Source organism: Bolinopsis microptera, chromosome 7 (genome assembly GCF_026151205.1).
Source record: "Bolinopsis microptera isolate Bmic1 chromosome 7, MBARI_Bmic_1.0, whole genome shotgun sequence".
NCBI lineage: Eukaryota > Metazoa > Ctenophora > Tentaculata > Lobata > Bolinopsidae > Bolinopsis > Bolinopsis microptera.
This window is the reverse complement of record NC_087078.1, coordinates 12,335,182-12,351,936: the sequence shown is the minus strand read 5'-3', so window position 1 is coordinate 12,351,936 and position 16,755 is coordinate 12,335,182. Positions and strand designations below refer to the sequence as shown.

General features: G+C 41.4%; 1 protein-coding gene across 1 annotated transcript in view; it reads right to left on the bottom strand.

Moving 5' to 3' along the window:
- Nucleotides 1-16,755, bottom strand: part of LOC134818540 (purine nucleoside phosphorylase-like) — a 103,097-nt gene that overhangs the window by 85,612 nt on the left and 730 nt on the right. The window lies entirely within an intron of this gene.

Genomic DNA, 16,755 nt, shown 5'->3' with positions numbered 1-16,755 from the left:
TATTCCATCGACTTGAGCCGAAACATCTTCAGGATGTCTGATTGCGCTTTGATCTTCGCTTAATTTTGATTTTTGAGCAAAATTCCCTGATTGATGGATAATTGTTGCATCCTGTCTTATCTTATTCCTAAGCTGTTTTTGTAGAGACAGTTTCTCGTAATTAATGTTTGTCCGACTGGTTTTCGACGTCTGGATCGTATTTGAAGTTTTGTTATCAGTGATAAAAACTGCTCCATCACCACTTGAGCTAGATGATGAATCGCTTGAGCTAAATGTCCCTTTAATGTTCTTTGTTGATTCACTGAACTCACTAAAAATAGTGGAAGATGTGTCATCAAATTCTGAGCTTGAAGTCTTAGAATCAGTTGAGCTTTTCTTCTCCACTATTAACTGCTCAGATTTCTTCCTCGAAGAAGCTTGCAAAGATTTCCCAGTAAATTGCTCCAAAACAGATATTTGCTCATGTGATAAAGACCTATGAGTGTGAGTAATACTGTGTAGTGATGGTACTGTATTCAAGGTAGCCGGGGATATAGGCACTGCGTCCACATCCAGGAAGAAGGGGCTCCCAGCTACTTGTACACCTTTACACTTGATAATAACCTCATGTCTACCAGACTTGAAAGGGCAGAATGTTATCCTGTAAGTCATTTCAGCTTGTTTAGATACATCAACGTGGATTGTCTCGCGTGTAGCTAGATTAGTGACTCTAGTTATTGGGTGTTCTTCAGCTACTATCGTCAGCACTATTGGGTCACCTCTCCTGATGCACTCGTCGATGTTCTGAAGCTCGAATGCTCCAGAAGCATTGCTGACAATCTCAGTGGTACTGGAATTTGTGTCTGGGATCTGGAATGTGAATGGAGTTCCAGGAATGTCAATACCCCTGATGGTTGCGGTGACCTGGTATCTTCCCGGTATATTGTCTGGTATTTCTACAATATAAGACCCCTCGTCATATGGTTTCAAGGCATATAACACGTCTGCATTGGTCTCCAGATCAGTAACATTTATTTCAGGCTGCTGCACGGCTGGAAGAACAAATTTGGGAGAAGTATCACGGCGAGTCAAATAATGTGACTGGGTATCAGAGATGAAGAGTACACCAGAGGATGTGCTTGTGAAACTGGAACTTTTTATTGTCAAATGTTCGTGTCTGACTCCATCAACAGGACTACCCGCTCTGGGAAGACGATCAGCAGGGATGTATGGTTCTGGCACGGTGAAGTAGAATGGACTCATATCTAACTCTCTGTGATCAAGAGTGTTATGTACCCTCACAGTGTACCCTCCAGTGTGGTATGGTTTACATATGATAGTACTGTACTCGTTGTCAGTCACCAGCTTGTAAGAGATCTTCTCGCTGCTGTTTTCTCTCGTTATCTCCACGTCAATGGGCAGAGTGGTTCGAATTCTGAAGCTAGTGTGCTCGCTTTTATTAACGGTGAAGTTTTGATCTTTACGTGCAACATGGAATGTATTGCTAGCTGTGTTTGCTGATTCCGTTTCATTTACATCAAAATAAAACGGACTACCCGGAAGGATATTGTTAGTGTCCCAGATGTCAAGTTTATATCTTCCACTCCGAGGAGGTGCAAACCGAAGTGTATAAGTACCATCCTCATTATCTACTGCATGTGTCATCACCTCTTCGTTAGTACTTTCTATTGTCAGCAGTGTTTGAGGGTTTGCAAGGCTCGTGGCACAGAAAACTATTTCAGCTTCACCAACTGAAGAAAGCGTTCGTTCAAAATCACAACTTCCAGGGTTTAAAAAGTATATCTCCTTTCTCATGCCCGTCTTATTATCAGAGTCAGACGTGGTGTCAATTATAGCGGGGGAGTGCTGAACAAAGGCAGAACTACCTGCCTGCTGTGGGAGGACATCAAAGTAGAACGGACTACCCTCCACATCACTCTCTCCATCCTTGACATTGACTCTGTAGTGGCCAGGATTAGATGGTCTACACCTAACAACATAGTCTCCATTACGCTCGATCAGCCTTGCTCTCAGGATCTCTCCAGTGTCTTCATTTATAACGTCTACTTTGAGAGCAGCGAGCTCTAGAGAAGACTGGATTCTAATCTCCTGTCTCTCACCTTCATCTGAAGAGTCTCCTTCAGAGAAACTACTCAATGAAACTGGCACTTGGTCTGTTTCTTCAAAGGCAAAACCAACTATGAATTGATCATAAACAGTTTTGTTGGCATCATAAGGCATGGCAGCAGCTGGAAATGAATTGAATTCATAACTTCCGATTTCATCAATCTTAGATCCTGGATATCCAAATTTACTGGTATCCCATGACGAAACATCAAAGTAAAGAGGACCACAAGAGGCTTCTTTTCCATCTATCATCACATCTACTCTATGTCTCCCTTCACTAGTGACGTCACATTTTAGCATAATGGTTCCTTGTTCATGGGCAGTGGCTCTGGATTTCACCAGGGTGCCAGAAGTTTCGTTACAGACAGAAATCTTTGCTTTCTCAGGGAAGTGTGGCAACATAATCTGAACTGGATTACCAAAAACGTCTTCACCAAAAGGACTTAAAATGGGCACACTGTTAGCCAATGAATCATCAAGGTCAGCAAGTTCTCTCACTGTATCACTTCCATAAAACTTTGCTTTTTGCTCTGCCAAGCTTTTAAAAATGTTATTACAAGGCTTTACAACAGCAACCTTATCACTCGCCACACTGTTTACTTCACTTCCAGGCAAACTGCAAGGAAATCTCACTTCTCCGAGTCCACAACCGTTTGGTTTGAAATGTATCTCCTGAGTGCAATGCCTCACTTGACCAGATATATCGTACACGGCTCTACTATCTCCACAACTATGTGCACTGTCTCCCTCTATCGTAAAGTACATCGGACTTCCAGTTACAGGTTTACCATTAACTGTCATCTGTACAATGTACTTTCCAGGATCAGTAGGTTCACACTGGATTGTGTATTCTCCGGAGGGTTTACTCTTGATAGCAGCCGGTACACGCACTCCTGTTCGGAGGTTTGTTACTTCCACAACTGTCTCATTGAAAGCTGTTCCGCTGAAAGCTACTGGATTTTCCTGGATTTTAGTGGAATTTATTTGGTCAACAGTACTTTTTCTAGAGTTGGAGCTAACAGGTTTCTGTGTCACAACCTCATCGTCTCTTTGTTGATTAGACTTGTCAAACTCTTTTCCAGTGAGCACAGTAAAGTTGAACTTGATCTCCACAGACTCCGAAGAGGAGGGGTAGATGGTGATCCTGTAGTCACCTGGAGTGGTTGGGTAACACAATATACCAGGGTTCTCGTCGTCTCTAATGATGGTCTTAGAGTAGATGTACTGGTTTGTTGATTTGTTGGCAATGGTCACGTTTGCCGGAGCTATTAGCATGTGTTTAGGAACAATAAAGATACACATGGTGTTTACTTTGATGGGTGCTCGAACTTTTCTGGCTGATAAGTAAATCTCGTTAGGTTGAAATGAATCAGCGTCCATTGGAAAGAAGTCTGTTGGATGTATCGATCGCAATGCAAATAACTTGCTAGTTGAAGGGGCAATGCTTTCTACAAAGTTGAAGTAGAAGAATACGAGTGGATCAACTGAATCTGAGGATCTATCAAACACATTCACCTTATATTTTCCAAACAGTGTAGGACAGCATTTTAAAACGTATCCATGCCTTGAAAATACGATCGCTGCGGGTATTTTAGTACTTGAGTTGATGTGGTATACTTTAGGATTGGATAATGCTGGAAGATCATTAATGGGAATCAAAAGTTTGATGTACTTTTGTCCGTCTTCCATGGAAACTCTGACTGGAAGACTAAAAGATAGAGTTGGCAATGACGATGATGATCCCTCAGTTTCAGTTGTAGATGTTTCTTTAATGCGGAGACCACTTTTACAGTAAGCTGCAGTTTTAGCACAGAGTGGGATTGATATCGCACTTTTCAGTGATATTTCATCGTTTCTTTCTAATCCTTTGTCGTTTACAAGCTTGTTTACTCCAGTGCAGGTAACTGTCCATGGTGATCCGGTGACATGCTTTTTATCAAACATCACAGAAATCGTCAAAGGTTTGGGACAGTTTGCTACGTATTTGCACGTGAAAACATAATCGCTTTTACTGGAAACAGCAACAGGAACTGGGCTACTATTCTGAAGTACAACAACTTCCAGAACCCCAGGACCAGCTCTGTTTGTATCAATTGTGAAGCAGCATTCCCTGTTCATTTCCACACCGTCTTGTATGCCGGTACCAGAAACCACAACTCCACTGGTGCCTTCACCTTTAGTTACCATGAACTTGTAAGGGTTTTTAGTGATCAGTTCACCGTTTTCATATAACTTGATCACATGGTTACCAGGTTGCTCGGGGCGGCACATCAAAGAAAATGTTCCATCACGATGTCTCTTTGCCTTGTATTTTACCGTTTCACTTGTCTCTGTGTTCAGTATCTTAAACTTAATCGGATCCTTGGTTTCATAAATCACGACAAACTCCGTCGCTTCTTCTGCGTTTGCAAAAATTGGCTCGTCTTTCTTTCGTACTCGTCTCTTTATCTTCGGCTCACCTTTGTTGGCTGTAATGGCTGCCAAGACTTCAATCTTTTTCGGGGTTTGTTCCACATTTTCTCCATTAAATAGAACTTCAACAGTGTAATCACCAATGGTTATCGGCTGATATCTGGCAGTGTAAGTATAATCATCATGATCTACAATCTCAACTGGTAAGTACCCGAATGCATTACAAATAGTAACTTCAATGTCACCAGGTCCAGCATGTCTAGCATTTATGCTAAACTCCGTTTTGTCCATCACCACCAGTGGTGAGCTTACTCCAGGACCCTCAAGAATCACCCCCTTGGTTCCTTGCATTTGGAGCGCTTCGAACAGCAGAGGAGTTCCAGGAACAGGCTTAGCATCACATGTGACGGATATCTTATGCAGACCTGGTTGTATAGGTCTACAGGATATGGAGAACGTACTGTCGTCATTTTCAGCTACTGTGTGAGGGAGCACATTTCTTGTTTCAACATGTATTATCCTTATCAGAGGGATGGAGTGTCTCTTCCAGTCTTTGAGGGTGAAAACTGTGGGATCAGTAACACCAATAAAAACAGGTTTATTGATCTGTTCAATGGAGGAGATATCGATCTGGTTGATGGATCCAGATGTACTTCTAGTGGCCCTGAAATCGCTGTTTACTGCATAAGTCGTTGATTCTTTTGAAGTTATTTCTTGAATGAAGACAGTGTATGAACATTTGATATTTTCATGGGCGACTGACTGTAGTGTTATCACATGTTGTCCCTTTTGAACGGGAGTAAATCTGATCGTAACCGACTTGTGGTCACTCGTTATCTTTTCAACTTCAACTTGGTTATTGTCCTCATCAGAACAAAGTACTCTGTAGTCATGTGTCATTTCATCCGGCAGCTGCAGGTATACAATGGCTTTTTGCAACGAAGCAACTGAATCGCATTCTGACAAATCGTTTTCCACGATATCGATATCACCAACAACAGCATCTAAAGTTTGAACATCGATTTCAATCGGGCTTCCTTTGATAAAAGAACCATCTACCAATATCTCGATAGTATGAAGACCCAGCTCAGCAGGTGTGAAGTCTATGCACGCTACCTCAGCTGAAATCCTAGTTACCTTCAGAGGGATCTCATCATCATTTGGTCCGGTCCCAGAGACCTGCAAAGTTCCTACAACCTTCTGTATAACCTTGAGTTTCACAACACCATCAATAATCCCTTCTTGCTTTACAGTACAGAGATTAGCCCCGTCTGGTTTACTCACATGGACCTTAAATGGACTGCCAGCAACAAAGGACCCATTTAAAGACACGTTGAGACTGTGCTCTCCAGTCTTCAATGGTCTGAATGTGATCAACACGTTATCAGATTCACACAGGACTTCCAGATCAACCTCCTGCCCGTGCGGGTCAATGCAAGTGACTTTCAAATCATTCTGGTCAGCACCTATCATCTTTATTGGGAAGGTTACCGACTGATTTACATTTAATTCAATGTTGTGAAGGTCTGGTACAACGACTGAAGTGTATTCGATGCAACTTTTTAGCTTGACATCGAAAGACCTTGGGCATCCCTGAATGAGGAAGCCATTGTAGTAAATCTCAAGAAGATATACACCGTCAGCATCAGGCATCACCACTAAAGAGAATTTGTTGTCATCAATATACTTTAGTTCATGAGGAGTTGGTTCTTTAACAGGATCTAGACATCTAACCACCAGTTTATCAGTCTGCCTGCCGTGGATCACAAACTTCATCTCCCCATTAGATCCCCGTGCACATGCCGACTCAAGTCTGAAACTCTCTGCTTCAGACTGCGGTTTTGCCATGACCATAACAGGACTGTTTGGAACCTCATCATTATTGAAATAAACGTGTAAAAGATACTCGCCAGGTTGTGGAGCTTGAAAAATTATATCATAGTTCCCTTCAGATTTAGGAACTGCTTGAAGCTTACAGCTGGTTTTAAGCCGAGTGTGGTGGCACTTTGATGTCAGTTTTCCTATGCCGGCATGTTTTGTGATAACTGGAATGCGGACTGTTTCGTGCACTAAAACGTTGTAATCCTTAGTTTCATCTAGTATGACCTTTTCAGAGCCTTTGGAGACTACCATGTAGTTGAAAGGGGAATAAGGGATATGTTTTCCATCACTCAAAATAGAGACCTCGAAATTACCAGCATGGTAGGTTGGAAAAGAAATTTTTAACATTCCAGATTGCTCATTAGATATTGATGGTTGGAAGAGTTTCCCACTGTTTGTTTCCTTTATTGTTACTTCAACTTCAGTCTGGCCACACTTCGACTGATCAATCACAATAAACGCCGCTTCTTGAAATTGGAAAGCATTTTTCTCGGTGATATTACCAGAAATTTGCAACTGTGGTGAAGGGTCGAGTTCTTCAATCAAGACACTGAAAGGAGAGCCAGAAATGTGATCATCATCACAAAGTATCTCGATGACGTACTGCCCAGTCTTCATTGGTAAATAGTTGACTTTCACAATGTCAAAGGAAGCTTCGGACACGACTTCATCTACATAGTATCCATAAGGGTCAATAACATTGACGACCATATTGGACGGTCTCTCTCCGTTCAGATGTATGTGGAAAGTAGACTGTACTTTAGCCGGTACCTTGCTTTCCTGGAGACCCTCACCAGAGGCCGTTATTTTAGCAGCATTTGACTTTGCTAAAACGTGAAACGGTGACCCAAGGATATCTTTCCTGTTGTATTTAATGAAAATAACATACTCCCCAGAAATTGGGGTTGGTATCGTCACTTCGTGTACTCCATTTGACTGTTCTATCTTCGGTTGCAACTCAACATCTCGACCAGTAACCTCAGCAAGAACATCTAAAGTTCCTGACCCATGTTGAGAGGTATCAACTGAGAAAGTGATCAACTGACCAGTAGCAATCATCTCAGCTGAGCGTTTGTTTACTACGATTCTGTCCGTACTCGGGAGAGAGGGCAAAACTGAAACTTGGAATGGGCAGTTTGGAATCAGAGTATCATAGAATTTAATGTATATTGTATGCATACCAGGGATTGAAGGACAGTAGCTGATGCGCGCTATCTCATCAACTCTGGAAACAGACACTGGGATTGTTTGGCTGTCTGGATCCAGTACTTCAACAGTAAGGTCACCCTCACCGGCATCACCTAGATTCACTTCAAAGTTGGTCTCCTTACCAGCTGTTACTTCACCTTCTTTTAATCCCTTACCAGTGATTTTTATCTTTGAAGTGTTTACAACTGACACGAGGCTGTATGGACTACCCGCTGCGAACCTGCCTTCCTTCTTGATGACAATACTGTATGTTTCAAATTTTGCTGGCTTAAATGAAACTTTGAACTTTCTTTCCTCGAGCTGTATCATTGAGTAATTGACAACAGGTTTGCTTTGAGAGTCAGCAAAATACACTTCAGGGTAACCAGCACCAAACTGACTTGTATCCATTTCAAACTCAACAATATCCCCTGGACGAACTTTATGGTTTTTCGAAAGACCTATCACTTGTAACTCACGCTTATCTTTGGATGGTCTGAAGATAAATGGGCTCATGGGCAGGAACATTTCAGCGTGTTTCAGCTCAATTCCATACTGGCCCTCTTGCTGAACCAAAAACGAGATATCAAATACTAACGGGCTAATTTCTTTAATGTAAGGTACGAAAGGTTTCCCTGAAGGAGGAAATACAGTTACAGAAAATGTCCCCGCACAGATCGTAGAGCAATCAATTTGGAAGGAGAGTTTTTCACCGACTGAAACTGTAGACGTATTTCCTGCCGTCATTTGGCAGTTTCCAACATTTGGCAGAACATTACTTAAGAAAGGTGATCCAGAGACATGATCGCCATGATGAAGAATATTGATCAGGTATTTGCCAGGACTGAAGGTATTATAAGTGCAGCACAGACCATCGTCAGTTTCAGATAACTCGAAGGAGACAACTTGGTTCTTAGGCCCGGTTATATCAACACTGAATTCTTCAGCAGAGATGTTGGGTGTTATCCAGAAAATAGCTTCATTGGCACAGAACTGGTTTTGTGATACACCTGAACCAGTGACTTTAATAAGAGGAGTTGTCTTATCCGAAACTTCCACAGACATAGGCATGCCTGGCAGCTCATTTCCTCCGTACTTGAGCACTAGTTGGTAACAACCTGACTTGGTTGGAGTGAATGTTAGATTGTATTGACCTTCTGTTGATTTCTCCATCACTGTATCGAGAGTCTCGTGATTCTCAGGATCGTAAACGTGAGCTTCTAGCTGGTCTATTCCTGCCTCACGTGTGCCTACAGCAAAGGAGACTAACTTATTAACTTGGTGTTTGGAACTTGTTTGCTCTATCGTTATTTTTGTGAGGTCAGGAATGGCTGATATCGAGTAAGGAAATCCAGGAAGCTGCTCCGCCCCAAAGTGTGCTGATATCAAATACTGACCCTCAGTGGGCAGGGTAAATGTTAATATATAACTGCATTCATCTTCATTGTTGAGATTGAAACCTACTTTAAGACCATCAGCCCTCTTTAAAGAAATAACCAATGGTTCGGTTGGTAAACAAGGGATGTCTTTAAGTTCTATCTTAATGGAGTGAGCCTGCCCTGGTCGAACAGGCTGAAGAACAGAGTGTTCCTGTGTGATAGAGGTAGGTCGAGATGGCACACCAGTGATCATGTGATGGAGTGGCATGTTTGGGAGGGGCACTGAATCATAGCTCACAAATATGGAGAATAAACCCGGCTGTCTTGGTACGTAGGATACCTCAAAAAGTTCTTCAGCTAGAAGAATTAGTTCGGCTTCTTCGGCTGATTTCATCGTTGGGTCCAAGATATTGACGAACAGCTCACCTATACCAGCTTTTGTACAATCCACGCTGAATTTAACCTTTTCATCTACAGTGAAGCTTTCAGGAACATCAATCAACTTGATGTTATCAATGCAAGGATAACAAGGCACTGTGACCGGTTCCTTTTTAGTGCCGGATAATGACACTGTTATTTTGTGATTGGAAGAACAAGACGGTGTGAAGAAAACCTGAACAACCCCTGCCTCGGTATCATTGACCTGAATGGGGATTGCTGGCCTATTTTCAGGATGAACCTTAATGCGGAGTTTCCCCTGACCTGCATGGTTAATGTCCCGGATAAAGAAGGAACCCATGATACCAGGCATGAAATGAGAAGGCAGATCTGTGATATGAATCTTTTGCATGTCTGGGATAACCGTCACAAAAACAGGGCAGCTAGGCACTTTGACACCTTTGTATTCCACGCTTATTTCAAAAATGCCATTACATGGTGGCGTATACTGCACGGTTGAGTAACTACCATTATTGTGGACTGTGTGCTCCTTGAACTCAATACCATTCTCATTGATTATGGAGACTACAATAAGGTGAGGGGTAATGATTTGTTGGCTGTATTCCAGGTTGAAGTAGGTGGGAGCACCACTCACTAGTCCAGTCTCCAGTCCTGGTCCTGAGAGCTAAAGTTCTTACGTTAGAATTTAGTTTCTGTAGAAACCGACCAAATCAGCTGTTTGTAGATTGAAATTAATACAATGATTGATAAATAAAGAAATCGTATTATCTATCTCATCGTACTATCTAGTATCTATCTAATAAGCATCAATATAAGCATTACTATAAGCATTAATATAAGCATTAATATAAGCATTAATATAAGCATTAATATAAGCATTAATATAAGCATTAATATAAGCATTAATATAAGCATTAATATAAGCATTAATATAAGCATTAATATAAGTATTAATATAAGCATTAATATAAGCATTAATATAAGCATTGATATAAGCATTAATATAAGATTGATCTTTTCACACACCTTGATATTATGAGCAGGATTAGCTTTAGCTGGATAAACATTAAAAGACTTTGGGAACCCCGGCAGTGACTCATGTTCCAGAAGGATCTCAATATTGTAAAGTCCGGGGATTGAGGGAATGTAGGATATTGTTACGACACCGTCATTTACGTTAACTTTGTAAGGAACCTGCAATAATATCAACCTTGTTTATCAATCATTTAGGTTGACTTTTTAAGTGACCTATCATAACATCAAGCATGTTTAGTCACGTTCTGTCATCACTGCCCAAAAAAGACTATCTAAAATAGAAAAAATGACATGATAATAACACTCTATAACTGTTAAATGATAAAAGACAGGAACACAGGGTTACAAAATAGTCGTTATACCTTCTCTTCTTCAGCGCCAATCCTGACAATTAGGTCACCAAGACCTGACATCCTACAATCAATGTCGAAGCTAGTCATGAACTGAGGTATTACGTTTTCTCCTGTGATACCAGCTCCGATGGCAAACGCCTGATATCAAATGTGTTTCAAAATTTCATAGCAATTTACTTTGAAAGTAGTAATTGAACGGCAAGTATATTAAAGTTTATCTTGTTCAAACACTAACAAAAGTTTTATAGATTTTTAATTATGGGATTAACCTTGTCGGGAAAACATAACGGAGCTCCTTCTTTGAGAAGTTCAGCATGTCTGTACAGAGAGAGGTAGGTAAGGAGCGAGTGAATATCGAGTGTAGTTTCATCATGTAGTTCTGAAGGCAACACCACCTGGGGTGAATTACTACTTTTTATTGTTTGAAAGTTATAGTTTTAGAATAAAATGATTTACTATATACCACTAATCTAAATAACAACTTGCAGCAGTTGATCACTACACACGAAAAGCTCCATATAAAGTACAAGGAAGTTAAACCTGAGGAACACCGAGCCAGGCCTCTGCTCGGTCCATAGCCCTCTCCAGGAACATAACCCCGTTAGAAGGGTGAGCCTCCTGACCTCCCGGACACAGTCCTGGTACTACTGAGTTTACTAGTAATGTCAGTAGCTTCCCGTCCGACCAGCTTCTCGTCAGGTTGCTGAAACAATAGTTTCTTTTGTGATGTTTAGTAAATGATAACCAATGCTGATCATATCTTATCATCATCAAACGATTTTGCTTTGCGAAAACGGTCTTTCTTGTACTATGATTATAAAAATGTAAAGTAAAGTACCTTTCATTTATTTCTTGAACGTGTTCTTTGAGCCAAGCAATCAAGCGATTAACAGGATCGTTTTCAATGATCCCATTTTCGTCCCACAAAGTTACTTGATACCTCAAAATAACAATCCAAAGCAGCCTCAGAATCTGAAGAACGTCTCCCATTTGCATCTTTACTGCATCAATCCCCTCAAACTCAACTCCATCAGCCGCTAAAGCACTCAGGGATACCTAAGATAATGGAACATGATTACGTTTAAAATGACGAGTCACCTTTAGCTTTACCAGTCAGGAGTACAAGATTTAACTACTAACTACCTTATCGGACGTTTATATTTGACCGGACATTGCGTGAACGGACATAATTTTGATCGGACATTAAAATGAACGCTCAAAAGCATTCATTAAGTGTATTTAAATTAACTGCCTTGTCGGACTTTATTTGAACGGACATTAAAATGAACGCTACCCCTAAAACGTGACCCCCTAAAATGAATACCCCTAAATGTACGTAGCAGTATTTTTACCGTCCTGGCTTAGTACCTGCATGTTCGTCACAGCATCTTCTTTGGACCGTGGACAAGGGACGGTGCCGAAAAGTCTCTCTCCTGTTAAGGCTTGCACCAGCTCAACCAATATGGTACCATCGACTAGATCTGTAACCAAATCATCAACCTGAAAAGGGAAAATCATGAGTCCCTCGGTTACGTTATAAAAATTTAAATACATATTTATATTTTAAATGAGTCTACGGCAATAAATATTTAAACTTATACCTTTCTGCTTGTGTCCTGAAGCTGAACATTGATCCATCTTGCAAACACTTTCTGTTGAAGATCCGCTCCAGAGAGGTCGTTAAGGGGAAGCAAACCGTCACCCTTCATTTTGTTTACATATTGATCTGCAGGGAAAATTATTCGAATGAATGCATGAATATTGAATATGAATTGTCAAAATGTAAACGTATACTTTAATAAATAAACTGTAACAGTTCTTATAATCAATAATGAATGTTTCTACATAATTTCAATAATATAGGACACAGAAAGCAGCCAAAGCAAAGCATAAACAAACGCTAAGTAAATGAGAGTCATTTCCTTAAAACAGTCTCCTGAAACCACCGCAACACCGTGTGCAATTGGCAGCTGCAGTGGGCACATATTATCTACATACGTATTATCTTATAAATAGAACAAGACTTACAAATAATTATTCTAAAGAATTAAAAAGTTGTGGCGACTATATGAAGAAGAATTTACCTCGGATTGATCTTTTGTTAAGAGAAGAACGAGAACCCAGAATTTCCCCAGATGAGGTGAAACTCTTCCCTCCTAAGGTCTGGAGGGACCCGGAAGTGACAAACTTGTGAGGTACGGGAGATCTAGCTGAAGAGGTAGTGTGACACATGTCTACAGACACTATGGAGATGTTGGAGTCAACCCTACTCAACTGAGTGTTAGATTTTGAGGCTTCATGGAAGTTCTCGGTAGGTTGTTCTTCCGTGTGAGCTGTTGGTTTAGTTTTGGCAAAATCTGAGTGATCATGCGAGAAATAACCTTCTTCCCCAGACTTCATTCTACTTCTCGGGTACCCAAAATTGTCCACTGATAAATGTCCAACCATCAAGTTTTCTTGATAAACTTCTTCCGGTTTGAGGGTTTCAGTGGAGGAAGCGGAAGAACGGTCAGTGGAGGAGGCACAAAAGCGATCAGTGGAGGAGGTGGAAGAGCGGCCAGTGCTGTAAGATAATTTACTAGGTTCACTTTTAGCATCTTTCTTGTTTTTAATGTCCAATGGGAACAAGTTTACTGGTGCTGAATAGTTTTCCATTGTGTTGGAAGCGTACGAAACCACTGCTACTGAAACAAGTTCAGTTTCAAACGTGCCGAATGAATCGATAAAATAGGGAACTTTAATTTAGCTTCTTTAAACTTTTTCTCGAAAATGCGATCTGTCTTATAATACAAGATTATTGAGCGAAATCACTCGTCAAGATTTTATAAATCTGCGTCATGTAGAAATGAAATTTGTTTTTCGAGAATGCGCTGAAGTTTTGTCTTATCATCTATCGAGGTGCATTTATGAGAAAACCAATACAAAATAAGCATCCTCATTCCTCAATTAATGAACTCGAAACAAATTATAATCACTCACCAACGGTCTCTTGCTGAAAATTCAAAGGCATGCACTGGTTCATCTCATATTGATGCTGCATCGCCACCCCACCATTTAGTGACGGGGTGAAATCAGCTTGAACAGGTGTCTTCAGACGGGATCTCTTGGAAAGAGAGGTACATCTTGTTAGAGAGGTAAACGAGTTAGTTTCTGAGTAATCGTAGAAAGGAGAGGTAGCACCACTGCGCTGTATCTGCTCGTTGATAGACGGAAGCGGGCTCGGAGATCCTTGCCGGGAAAAGTCCTTGCGGTATATTGGACTCACTGCTCTGTTGTTGAGGGAGACTATATCACAGGAGTGATATTCCAGTGGAACTGTTAAACTATGTCCTGGTGTTATGTTTGATATTGGTACTATATCACAAGCAGGATACTGACCCACGTCCTGCTCTGTTGTTGAAAATATGCGGTTGATGGCTGGTAGGGGGCTTATCAGCGACCTTCGGTCTCGCAGCCATGTGGGACTTTCAAACTCTTCAGATCTGTGTTCCACCGAGGAACTGGGGAGAAGAGGAAGCTGAGGGACTGACACAATATCTGGTGTGTTCTGTAGGATCATGCACAGCTCACAGAGCAGATCCTCTGACTCAGGACACGGAGTGTGGTTGCTGCAGAACCTACACAGTAGCTGGACTGGGGAACTGTTCAATATAAGTGGTTTAAATACGGGGGCCTGGCTGGTAGGTATTGGGGGATTTATATCGCTGGGTTCTATTGTAGACACCGGCTGATTCACTACCAACGGTAATTGATTTTCAGTCACTGATTGATTAAAAATAAGTGGCTGACTTGCAATCTCTTGCTGATTCGAGATCAGCGGGTGACTAGGAACCGCCTGTAGCTCTGTTAGCGTCGACTGACTTGCAGTCACTGAGTAACTTGAAGCTGCTGACTGATTTATAACCATTGGTTCACTAGTAACCACTGAATGATTCGTAATCACTGGCAGATTAAAAGTCATTGGCTGGTTTTCAGCCACTGAATAACTTCTAGGCACTGGTTGATCAACAACTATTGGCTGACTTGTAGCCAGTAGCTGATAAGCAACGACGCTTCCGAGAACTGGCTGATTTGAAATCACTGGTCGATTTTCAACCACCGAATGACTATTTGGTCTACTCAATGGTATGTCGATATTACTTTCTACGTGTATATTCTCTCTTGAAGGATCAGTCTGAGACAATGTTACCATTTCACCGCTTTCATTGTTCTTTAGAGTTGAAAACGAAGTTGTATTTTCGGAATTACCACATACATAAGCGGTAGAGGACACAGAGGTACTCAACATCTCGTTGCAATCTGGGCATTTCTCACAACTACTTTCTACAACCCTGTACTGCGAAGAAAGACAATTAGTAGAATCTTCATTTTTTGTGCTGATGTCGTCTTGACGCCGTGCGGTTTCGTTCACTCTAATATTTGTTGCTTTAGCTTGATACTCTTGGTGGTCCACCACTGGATGAGTTACATATTTCCCCAATGGTCGATGATAATTAGCATGACGAAGACAAGTGCAAGAATGCAGAGGGGTGAATTGTACAGGCTGCATGAAAGACACAGCAGGACCAATAGGAACTGGTAAGTTCGATGTTGCAACACCAGATTCATGGCATTTGCAGAAACTAACATCTTGATCGCTTTGAGCACTTATTTTGCAGTCCTTGCAAATTGTTGTGTCATTATTTAAGATGGCTGTTTCGATCAAAGAGCTGGTATTAGATTCTGTGTATGGAACGTTTGAGCAGCAAAGGCCTAGACCTTTCATTTTCTTTTCTTTTACCATTTGGTGATTGGAGACAACAGTCTTATCAATTTGGGATGCAGGAAGAGGAAGTGAACAGTCGCAACACGAGTTGTTAAATCCTGATCTATTGGGTCCTGACCCATTACATTTACAGAAACTAGCAGCGCTTGAGTGGAGATGGTTACCCAAATAATTGTTCCTGGGGACCAAAGTCACATCATGGTCTGACAGTTCCGACACCGATGTAAGACTACTGTCACTGTCATAACTTGATGCAGCAGGTCTTTTATTGTTGCCGAAACAATTATCAGCTCTATTTGGCTTGGAATGCCGCCCCTTTCTTGGTAAAAGCCCCAGTTTAGAGTCCGACCCACTTGAAGACTCATTGATTACTCTTGGTTTTTTAATACTTTTTCTTATCTGCATATTATCCCGACCTTTGAATCTGCCAGATGGAGTTCCACCAGATTTTCGTCTTACTCTCGTAATAGGCTTTCTTTTTACTGTTATCTTAGGCCGACGTTTCTTCGGCCAACATCCAGGGCCGACCCTTGAAACAGATTCTGTTAAATCTGATGAAAAGTCAGGAGATCCAGCATGTCTCTCGGCTGATTCTCCAACCCGGCTGCCACTGATAAGATCACCACTTCCATACAAAACACTTGATCTTCTTTGTGGTTGAGCACAGACATCACAGGGTAGGATGGAGGTCTCTGTGCAGGAACACAAGCTGTGATCGGCTTTAGAAAAATAGCTGGGGTCAACTTTGTGTCCACATTCACATACGGACACGTCAGCTATATTGGGAGTAGGAGAAGGGCAGCCACAGTAGTTACGGTGTCCCTGGTGGTGGTTAACCTCAGATCGGTCTATAGGACAACCACACTGACACACACTTACAACACCTTCAGAGTCCTCACAATTATCTCCACCTAATGTCTTCATGCGTGTCTCAGCGACCGTTACTGGTTGTGAACACTTACACAATGGCTGGATCTCTCCGTTTGGGATCAGGTAAGTAAAGTTTTGATGTTTACCTCTGTGGACCACAGCTCTGTAGTTCCTTTCTGAGGGCTCAACATGGGAGTGTGGATATTCATCTGGAGACAGAATCCTTTTCTTTGAACTCTTTATTTTGTGTGAGTCTTTATCATTTTTAAACAGAACGGCTAATCGTTTCACAAAGGACTTTTTCCGTTTAACTGATTTGTTTTTTAGTAGTTTTGCATTTGCTGGCAGTGCCTGTTGGGTTTCTGAT